The 12,050-nt window shown below is 37.1% G+C and overlaps 1 pseudogene; it reads left to right on the forward strand.

Moving 5' to 3' along the window:
- The first annotated feature begins 1,412 nt into the window (after positions 1-1,412).
- On the forward strand, positions 1,413-2,321 carry LOC125395100 (UDP-N-acetylglucosamine transporter-like; annotated as a pseudogene).
- The last annotated feature ends 9,729 nt before the right edge of the window (positions 2,322-12,050 follow it).

Raw genomic sequence — 12,050 nt, forward strand, 5'->3', positions numbered from 1 at the left:
ACAAAAAAATTGTAGTAACCATCTGTGTACTGTCAGATCACCATGGAATAAAGTTAGAATTCAACAACAATTCTACCCCAAGAAAGCCTACAAACTCATGGAAACTGAACAGTCAACTACTGAACCACCCCTGGGTCAAGGAAGAAATAAAGAAAGAAATTAAAGTCTTCCTTGAATTCAATGAAAATACACAGCATACCCAAACCTATGAGACACTATGAAAGCAATGCTAAGAGGAAAGTTCATAGCACTAAGTGCCCACATAAAGAAAATGGAGAAATCTCACATGAGAGGCTTAACATCACATCTGAAAGCTCTAGAAAAAAAAAAAAAAAGAAGCAAACTCACCCAGGAGGAGTAGAAGACTGGAAATAATCAAACAGAGGGCTGAAATCAACAAAATAGATACACAGAAAACAATCCAAAGAAACAATAAACAAAAAGCTGGTTCTTGGAGAAAATCTACAAGATTGACAAACCCCTAGCCAAACTAATCGAACATCAGAGAGAGAACACGCAAATTAACAAGATCAGAAATGAAAAGGAGGACATGACCACAGACACAGAGGAAATTTGGAGAATCATTAGATCTTACTACAAAAGTCTATATGCCACAAAATTGGAAAATATGAAAGAAATGGACTTTTTTTTAGATAAGTACATATACCAAAATTAAATCAAGACCAGGTGAACAACTTAAATAGACCTGTAAGTTGTGAGGAATTAGAAGCTGTCATCAAAAGCCTCCCTACCAAAAATAAAAACCCAGGACCAGATGGTTTCAATGCAGAATTCTACCAGAACTTCCAAGAAGTGCTAATACCTATACTTCTTAATATGTTTCACAAAATAGAAACAGAAGAGGCATTGCCAAACTCCTTTTATAAAGCTACAATTACCCTGATACCAAAACCACACAAAGACTCAACCAAGAAAGAGAATTACAGACCAATCTCACTCATGAACATCGACGCAAAAATTCTCAATAAAATACTGGCAAACTGAATCCAAGAACACATCAAAAAACTGATCCATTATGATCAAGTAGGCATTATCCCAGAGATGCAGGGCTGGTTCAACATACAAAAATTTATCAATGTAATCCATCATATAAATAAACTGAAAGGAAAAAAAACATATGATCATTTCATTAGAAGTGGAGGGAGGGGAAGGGAAATGTGAGGAGGGGAGTAGGTGGAAATTTTTAATAAATTAATAAATATTTAAAAAAAATTATGTGGATAGTGCCTAGGAGGCACTGGCCACCAGTCTTTCTGTGGTCTTCCCCAGAGCTCCCACGATGTCTGTGAACCTGGTGTAGGTACAAATCTGCTGGTGAAAACTGTGTGCTTAAGAAGCTGCAGAGACTCCAAAAGACAGAAAGGGTACCAGTGACAGATGAAAAGGAAACAATGTCTGCCAGCCTAAAATATCTTTGCTTGGGAATTTCGATGTTTTGAACTACCAGTTTGATTCTAACGGTATGTTATTCTAGGGCTTTAGAAGAGGAGGGTCCTTGTTATCTATCTTCTGCATCGGGGGTGGAGACTGAATTTTTGAAGATAGTGGCCTGCATCTTTTTCGCCTACGAAGACAGTAAGTGTAGTATGAGAACACCTAACCGCGTACTGCAAGATGAAATTCTTAATAAACCCATGGAAACACTTGAGCTTGCTCTTCCATCAGGGATGCACACTCTTCTGAATCATTCATCCTATGCGGCACTGACAAACCTAGATGCAGTCACTTATCAGGCTACATATCAATTGAAAATACTTGGAAAAAATTATTTTCTGTGTCTATGCTTGGTTAAACAAACACGTGTGTACCAGTGTCTCTAGTAATTCTGATGGGAGGAGTGGCTTTTCCGCAGTGGCCTGCAGAGTCTCAAGAGCTGGTGTCTAAGGAACTTTTAACTGGCTTGCTTTCTGTAGACCTCATGGAAGTTCTCACAGCCTATTTTTCAAGTGGCTTTGCTGGGGTTTATTTTGAGAACATCTTAAAAGAAAGAAAACTGTCAGTATGGATAAAAAACATTCAACTTGGTTTGTTGGAGGTATATTTGAATTAGTGGATGCATATATTTATGATGGAAAATTGATAACAATGAACAGATTTTTCAGGGATGTAATCAGCGACGTGGATAGTCCTTCTTCAGGCACTTGGAGACCTTGTAGTAGCTGCTTTAATTAAGTAGGAAGATAATATTTCAAAAGAATTTGTATCCTCCTTTTCCATAATATTGTCAACACTCATATCCTATTTTTGGTTGCAAGATTTTGCGACAACCAGTGTGTTTTTCCTTGGAGCCATCCTTGTAATAGCAGCTGTTTTCTTGTGTGGTTATGATCTCAACTCTGCAGGAAATCTCACTAACACATATTCATGTAGTATCTTTAACAGGTTAATCATGATGGTGCCCTAGGAATCTCAACATTAATCTTGCAAAAAGGACTTCTGTGGACTCTGTGACCATTTCATGATGCTAAAACTGATCATACCATTGAAATGATTTGAAAATATGTAGACTTCAGGATGAAATGTGTACATCATCTGGAAGCTTAGAAGTGTGTCTGGGGGCTAGGGTTAGAGGGATATTGGAAGGGGCCTGCAGTCTGCGATCATAATGACTTCACCCTTTTGGTTGCTGCAGAACTGTCCGGAGCAGTCTTTGCTAGAGCATACAAATGCAAATACCTGTATTTGCAAGGTAGATGACTTACTCTTATTAAATGTTGTTAATAGTATTCTTTCTATACAGATACATCAAATTACATGAATTATTCAAGATTGAAAAATATAATTGCCACTAAATCTGTGAATAAGCAAAATATAATTTAAAACCAAAATAAAAAAAATGGAAAAAAGGCTACAGAGAAGCCATGGAGCATAAGGCAAATGGAAGTGTTAGACAGGAAATAGAAAAACGATTCCTTGACCTTCTACCATCTCTGATATTCGTTTTCATATAACTTAGAACACTGTCTGTTGTAGAACAGAGGGATCTGTTGAATGGAGGGAGAAGGGTGGTAGAATATGATGAAAATTCAGAGATGCTCTTTCCGTCCTGAGGGTGACCACGGCGAGTCCCCATCATACAGCAGCCCTCCTTAATAACTGGCTTGCCTCCAGTGTAGCATCAGTTCTTGATTCCAAAGACCTTCAAGGAACCAAATGAGCATCGCAAGCACAGTGTCTGGGGAGCGAAGAGAATGCGCCTGCGCTCCCCGCACTCTGGGCAGCACGCAGCAGTCTGCGTGTCCTCAGGTGTTTCCTTCTCTGCAAGCTGCTCGATGTTTTACGGAAGACGATGGCATTTCATCTGAAAACATTTGGTAAATGTTCTTGGAGTCTAGGAGGCTGCAATTTAACAAAAGGCTTCCCTGCGCAAACTAGAAGCATGATACAGGATGATTGACAACTGTGCCAACGTTTGAAAAGCAGCGAAGGGCTTTTAAATATCCAGTAGCTGAGAGCCGGACTGGAGTTAGTCAGTGCTGGAAAGTGGGGTTTATGTTGGCAATATAAGATATCTGTCTTATTACTATAATTCTTATGAAGATTTTCTAACATGTCATTAAACAAACATACCAGAAGAATGGTCCCAAAGAACCCAGTGTTAAGATAGCAATAGAATCAAAATACATTATGGTCAGATAATAATTTCCTACTGTTTGATACTTTTATCAATTTCTAAAACCTTACCAAACACAGAAGCATGGCCAAGATGTTTATTTAGGAGTGATGGCATTTACATTACAATTAAAATGGGCCCCACTTAAAATACAACTATCTAATTTCAGACATCCTCTGCTAAAGGTAACTCATCCACAGTGCAGCTTAGCGTCTTTATCACCTGCCCACAGGTCTACTGAAGTCCCCCGCCCATTTCTCATGTTCTATTCCCAACACTCTCTAAAAATAGGATCAAATTTTCTGAAATTGTGGAGAAATTGCCCAAACTGGTCTTTGTCACTATAACATTTTGAAAAGTCTTCTTCAAAGCTGAGCTCCTGTACCTGTCTCTTCCGCACTTAGTGATGTCATTTAGGATGACTAAGGCCACCTTCCACCTTCACTTCCATGGCTATGGATGCTTGTGAGTACATCTATGTGGTCCCAGGTGTGTCACTGGGAGGGGGATAAATACAATGTCTTTCTAAAGATAGAAAAATACTTTCGCTGTCATTCTAGAATACCCACTCTCTTTTTTCTTTTCTGGTTTTTTTTTTTTTTTTTTTTGTTCCTTCTCTGCTCCAGGACTCAGTAGAAATGCTAATACTTCCTTTCAACCAATCCTTCATGAGGCTTAGTTTTTGTTTCTAACCCCCTGCTCCTTCTTGTGTTTAGTTTTTACATTCAGAGGCAATCTTGAGAGTGACTTGGAGCTGGGCAGTGGTGGTGCATGCCTTGAATCCCAGCACTGCGGGGCAGAGGCTCTGTGATTTCAGGACAGCCTGGTCTTCAAGAGCTAAGTTCCAAGACAAATAGGACTGTTACAGAGAGAAACCTTGCCTCGAAAAACAAAAGCAAAATCAAAAGAAAAAACAAAAAGAGTGAGTTGGTAACATTATTGAAAGGCTGTTTACTCCAGGATCACTGTATTTAGTCCCAGTGTATAAACAATGGTGGACTTACAAAATATCAAGTTTTCAATAGATCTGGTAGTACTGTCAAAAGTTAAGCATCACAAGATTACAGTGATCTGAATATGAACGACGCTGTGATTCAGACACAAAGACACCATCAAGCTGGACAGAGAAACAACTAAACAAATTGAAATCTGTGACCAAGGATACAACATAACTCTCCCATGAGGTACTGCATTACATAGAAACAAAGTCCCTAGACTTAGTCACTAGATCTTCATGAAGACATGCCTAAAGAGAACAGATGAAAAGAGAAGAGGAAGGCCAGATTACATTTGTAACAGTTAAAAAATTATAGAGGAGACAATGCACTACTTTGTTGAAAAAGATTTCTTGGAAATTGGTAAACCCTGGGTGGTAGCTAGTGGAATGTCAGGTGTCAATAGAGCATTTGCTTCTGTTCCTAAAAGATGAGATTGTGGTCTATTTACAGTTACACTGAAGGAATGCTATGCTTTCTCTCTTGGAGGTTTGGTTTTTAAAGTTTTTAAAGCAACTTTTAAAATGAAAATACTACCGAGGAGAATAGGCTCTTAGTAAAATCTGTCAGTTGTCAGTTAACACCTTAGCAGGGCACAGGATGCTGTGAGATGCCAGGAACAGACAGGAGAACGCTGCTCCTGACGAGGTGGGAGAGCACCCAATATCCGCTGCTTCACAGTTGCGCCTGGGAGTCAGCCAGAGAATCCCAGCTGGTCCCGCTTTGACAAACAATCTCCCTCTCCTCCAATCGCCTGGAACAGAGAAACACAAACAGGCCTCTGCACATTACTCTTCTCTCAATAAGATCCGTGTGCAAGTAAATAAGGATGTAGATTACAGAAGTGAACTGAGACATCAATGCAAGTTTGATTATTCAAATAGTACCAAAAGGATGTGTCTCAGTGAAATGTGGTTCAATGAAAAAGGATGCTGCCCATTTTTTTCCTGCTCTATACATCTCCTCAACCTCCCTTCTACTCTCTCCTCCCTCAGAAACATTCAGCGTTACTTACAATCATGGGTGTTATGAGGAACTTTCTATATTTGCTCTATGTGTTTACACGCCTATATTTAAACATAATGCACGTATGGAATCCAGTTGCTTGGCGGTTTTGCCAAGAGCTATTTTCCATAGTCTAAAATACATTTGTAGCCGGGAATTAGATTATGGGCTTCCCACAAATTCTTAATAATATTAACAATGGTGAGAACTAGTAATAATAACAATAAGAAGAATAGCTAACATATAGTAAGTATTCAGCATGTTCTAGATAGAGCAGGGAGCACTTTATCATTATTTTAGTTTTACAAGTAACAATTATTTAAATGTATTATTGTAATTGGAGGAAAAAGGACACAAATAAAAGATCTCATAAATAATCTTCTCAGTCTCCAAGACCTTCTTTGACATGGCCATTGTTCTCATTTAGGAAACGTCCTTTTAAGAATGTCCTCAATGTATCTATAAGAACACGCAAAAAATCTAATTTTCTGACTAACTCTTGGCTCACGATTTTCAGTGTAATCATCCAGGTTTTTCCAATACAAGCCTGTGAAACTCTTGAGCCTTTTGGGAGCATGCTAGTCCATCCTGAGATCATATCACAGGTCAGCAAGCTGTGATGTTACTGATCAACAACAAGTTAGGTCTACTTTTCAATAAAATAAAAACAGCATAATAAATACGTCAGGTGAGCCCTTTGTACATGCATCCATTTCCCTTCAGTTGGTGGGAGGAAGAGTTACAGATTAAAGAACACAGAGGACAGTTACCTACCACTGTTTCTTATACCTGACCGACAATGGTTTTCATAGTCTATTCCATGTCGGTTTGTCTGGGATCAGACTATCACAGTAGAGCTTCTGACTGAGGTTAAAGCAATAGTCCAGTTTAGCACCTCTGGTGAAAACAGAGAGGATATGTAAAAGTAAGATACATTTTTAAAATATATTAGTGTGAAAGGCAGAAATCTTGAGGGTTTTCATTCGTAGATTAAGAATTTTAGCCAACCGGTAACTGCAGGGAGGAGAATTAGTTTTTCTCAGGGATAAGACCCTTTATGGGTTATCTAGTGCAGAGAGATAAAACTTGAAATCATTTGTACACCAATGACAAAAATGGCCTCAGAAGGTTGTATTTATTTATGTTTGTGCATATACACACTAAAACTACCAATCATAGAAAAGGTGGCTATCAACATGAGAGTGGGGGGGTGCATGTTAGCAGGTGTAAGGAGAGAGAGCAGCTGGGAGACCTGGGAGGGGGAGAAAGGAGAGGAGGTGTGATGTAATTCTATTAATATTAAAACATTAAAATAAAATAACATTGTTGAAATGAAACTAGGGAATTTTGAGAAGAAATTTGAGACACTCATTCTTTCTTATGTAAATATGGAGACAGTGCAGCCATGGGAGACGTCAGACACTACTTGTATTACTTTGTTAAGGCCACTATAATGAAGCACTATAGACTAGTTGAAGTAATAAAATTATGATAATTGGACTTGTTATAGTTTTGGAGGGTAGAAAGCAAGGTATTGGTAGGACTTTTTTCTTCTAAGGACCACAGAAAAGAACCTCTTCCGGTCTTCCTTCTCTCTCTCTTCCTACTCTCTTCTGAGTCCCCACACTATATGCCCCATGCCTGTTTCTGTGCTTAGATTTTCTCTTTTATTGGTGTTCAAATAAAGATGTCACTCATGTTGGGAAAATATTGAACCTTAGGGACTTCACTTTGATTTAATTACCTCTTTGGACCTTATTTGCAAAATATGGTACTATTATGAGGTCCTGGGGGGTGTTAGAACTGTAACATGTGAATAGGGGCAGGCATTCGTGACCCTATCCCAGGTTCAGAGTCACAACCTTAGGACAGAATGAGAAATGAGAACATCACAACAATCATCACTGAAGGCAATACCAAACCCAGATGGAAATTTGAATAAAAGGAAACTAGACTAAATATTTCAAGGAAACATCCATGAAATATGAAACTGTAATTTTCGAATTTTAAGGTCACTAGGTAGTTTTTTTAACAATAGGTTTTAATGAAAGCTTGAAAGCTTAAGAAAATGTACCCATGTTATCATTATTTAGTATTGTTGTAATTTAAGTGGGTAAACAGCCATCTTAGAGTGCAGATTCCTGGCACAAAGTGTTAGATCAAGTGATGGAATTTAATATCACCATAAAAGCAAACCAGCCCAATGTGCACCCAGGTGACTCCTGTCTTGAGACACCACACCCTCTTTGTGACAGCCTCCAAACCGGTGGCAGATACCCTGAGACCAGATTCTCCTCCAGAGTGTAGAGTCAGTGACAAGGAAAAGGGGCTCAATCACAAACTGGAGAGACTAAGGAGCCAAGGGGCCAGAGTGGTGCAGCATGGAATGAATCCTGAAGAGAAACGTCAGAGCTCTAGTGCCTGCCACCTTACCACTGCATGGATGAAAGCTAATTACTTGCTTTTGCAAAATGCTGTAAGGATATCTAGGATGTTAAGGGGAAGATAAGTGAAAGGTAGATGGGAAGACAGTACTGTTAGTAAACTCTTCTGGAAATTGAAAGTTTCCTCCAAATAAAATATTAAATTTCAAAAAAAAATATTTCCAGAATGATGTCGATTTAAGTTAAACCTAAAGATTAACTCACACGTACTCACTCATAAGTGGTTTTTAAACATAAAGCAAAGAAAACCAACTTACAAATCACAACCCCAAAGAACTTAGACAACAATGAGGACAGTAAGAGAGACATACATAGATCTAATCTACATGGGAAGTAGAAAAAGACAAGATCTCATGAGTAAATTGGGAGCATGGGGACCTTGTGGAGGGTTGAAGCGGGGAGGGGAGAGCCAGGGAGGAGAGCAGAGAAAAATATAGAGTTCAATAAAAATCAATAAAAAAAAGATTAACTCACAAAGGAATTTGTGATATATAGGATGGCTCTCTTTTCACAGTGGTACTGAAAATGGTTCTATGGCCTCAAATGTCAGGCAAACATCTACAGTGGAACTAACCATCAACCTTTTTTGTTCTTTGTTTTGTTTCCTGTTTCCTTTTTTAATCTTTTAATCAAGTTTGATCAAAGCCTTTAATGCATAACTTATAAAATCCATTTTATGTATTTTGCAGTTTCAAACTTTTGAAGTTAAATTTTTATAAGTTTCTTGCTAGTGATTGCTGATTTGTAGTCAAGCTATTGTTTTTTGTAAATCAATGCAACATTCATTCAGGAAATTTACTAAAGTCTTGTATCAAAGTTGTAGTGCTTTTCAATTATTCTGTCAAAATTTTCTAAACCTAGTTATAAAATTTGCAGTTATTATTCATTTTCTGGTATTTATAGTCTTTAAATTTATTTAATTCATTACGTCCTGTAAAATAAACTAGAATAATATCAGTGATAACCATTATCTTGACTTTATATGCTATGCAGTATCTATTGTACTATTGAATGATTTCATCTTTTTTTCTTTTCCATACACATGATTTGAAGACCTCAGTTCTTTCTTCAGATACTATCAGTAGTATTACAACATTTGAAAATCGTATTTGATATATTTAGTTTTAGCTAAAACAAAATATTTTTCAGAAAACTTTGATTTGAAATTTTACCAATCCCATCATTATTTTTTCATAAAAAATTGAACTCTGTTTTCCAAATTTTCTTAGGATAACTCTCCAGCAACTGAGGAAAAATAGTTTGATAGTGATGAATTCTCTGAGTGCCTTTACACTCGAAACTCTTTTAACTTTACACAAAAAGAAATCAGCCTTGTAAATTATACCCTCTTCATCCAGTGTTTTGAAGGAGATCTTCACGTAATACCCTTTCTCCATACAGAATGTCTGAGGTCCCCTCAGGATTTTCCTTTACATTAAATTACAATTTGTTCTCAGAAAGCTCAGGACTTTCTGTCATTTACATCTGACATTTCACTAAGAGAAACCTTAGGACTCCCTTTCCCTTTCCATATAGACATCTATAAGTCCTTCGTATTAATGTATCAGCCGATGATTTAATTATTCTTTCCCTCCTATCTCTTTTTGTCATTTACACCTGAAATTTTATCTGAGAGACATTGCAATGCATGAACTTTACGTCTTAACACATTAGCTACTGTCTTCAATATTATGCACGTGCGCGCGCGCGCGCACACACACACACACACACACACACACACACACCATCTCTTCTAAAACTATTAGGCTGTTGAAATTGTTTCGCTATACGCCTTATCTCCTTGTTTCCTTTTGTACCTTTGATCTTGTTGATCTTTGGCTTATATTCTGAAAGAATTCGTTCATTCTTTTTTCATTTCACAAATTCACCAGTTAGCTATACATCTTTCTTGAGTGTCAGGGTTTTAAAAATTATTTCTTAAACAATTTTCATTTCTGTTATAGAGTAATATTGTTGTTGGTGTTGTGCATGTTTTTAGGAGACTTGAAACATTTTGTCATAGCTCCAAGAATTTTCAGGGTCAACATTAATTTAACCATTTGCTACCACAAACGACATTTATTTATTTATTTGTTTATTTTTCATTTGTCTGTAGATTACCTCTTCTATACTCTTTTTTCTTTTAGTATTTTACTCAAAAAAACATGACCCTAAAGGTCATAATGAAATCTTTGATTAATCTTAAAAATTACATACAAATATCTCCTATATTCAAGTGTAAATATTTATTGGAGTAGCACTGACTGAAGAGTCTAATTCTTAGAGCCCATGTTTGCCATGTTTGTGTGGGAGGAGAAAGAGAAAACATAAATTCAGAGGTTTTATCTAACAACAGTTGTCAATTTGTCATCTCCAGATCAGTTTCTCTTAGCAACAGTAAGTGAAAAGAGACCTGCCGTGTTTGGATAGCCAGAGTTTCCATTGGAGAAATAGGTTGCATCAAAACTCACAAATGCATTTGGCACTGTAAACAGAACAGTTTATACCCAATAAACCATGGAATCAATGAATCTAAGAGGGAGGTTCTGGCAAACAGATCTCCAGCAACTTCATTTTTTTTGTGCCTTTAGAAGCCTCAAAAGAAATCATATATTTGTGATATGATTCCATTTACTTGTATCTCAGACACAATTCTACTGCATTAGTCTAAAGTTGCCCCCCTATCTAGCTTTGTCAAGATTCTATAGAAATCTGATTTTTTTGGTATTTTGCATGTTATTTTATTAAAAGATTAAAAGATGAACAAAACTACATAGACACTTAGAATGATAAATACACTTTATTATTTTATAGAAAGGCACAAAATAATATTATACCTCAGTTATATCACCTGGGAGTCAGAATACAGAGCAGAGAACTTGAAAGAGACAGGCAAAGAGGGGACAAAATTGGAGCTATTTTGTTAACTAACACAAAGATAACAAAGACAGGAATAATAATGAGTACATGTAACTATGCTCTGAAATCCACAGACAGAAAGAGTTTGCAGAAAGTACTAGAATAAAAGCAAAGCTTACACAGGCAGTTGGGAGGCATCTTCAGATACAAATAAGTATGAAATAAATGTGCACACACACATACACATATGAATGTTTGGAGATGCCATCCATGTAGATTGAATTGATGGCTTATCAGTAACCTCCAAGACAAAAAAGCACTTTAATTTTTCACTCAGTTTGGCAGTGCTAAAAAGTTCAGTACCAGTTTCAATTTTCCTTTGATTCTTCATAGCAAGCCTTTGGAACATTTTTGTTTTTTTTTTTTTAACATCAAGTTGGCAAAGTGAAAGAAAATGCGAAAGGAAGCAGAATTTGTTAAAACTAATGAAAATAGCACACTAGTAGAAGTAAGGAATTGCTGAGGCAATTGCCCTGTGGTATTTCCAGATGTTCACTGTGCATCCTGCAGCGATCCATCTCGTCCCCCATGTGCTATCCACGGTGATAGGCAGTTCCCTCAGGGTCTGATACCCTTCCATCTGCATTAAAGCCAAAGAATGCAGAGGATGCTGTGCCTAATGGCTGGGGGTGTATGGATCACTGCCTCCTGTGAATACAAACTGTACAGCCCTAGTGTTTCTATGTGGCTTCATCTCTATAATTCCTAGGAGGCAGAAGAATACCCAGTTTATTAATAATTGGTGACGCATCAAACTGTCCAAAGTGAACAACAAATAAATTACTGCCTGCAAATATACTCTTGGACAATATTACACATAAGAATTAAATAAGGACAATGAGAGACAATTAATGTAGATAGTACAAGTTGTTCTACATAGTCAAAGTCAAACAAAATATAACCACCTTGCTTATGCTTATGCTTTTGAAAACAAAGATGCATAAGTTAACTTATGTAATTTCAACTACAAGAGAAAGCTCCTTTTCTTCCATATTTAGTGGGAAAGCAATAATAAGCATATTCAACAGAGACTGTTTCAGTTATAGACAATTA

This window comes from Myodes glareolus, chromosome 21 (genome assembly GCF_982192425.1).
Source record: "Myodes glareolus chromosome 21, mMyoGla1.1, whole genome shotgun sequence".
NCBI classification, from domain to species: Eukaryota; Metazoa; Chordata; class Mammalia; order Rodentia; family Cricetidae; genus Myodes; species Myodes glareolus.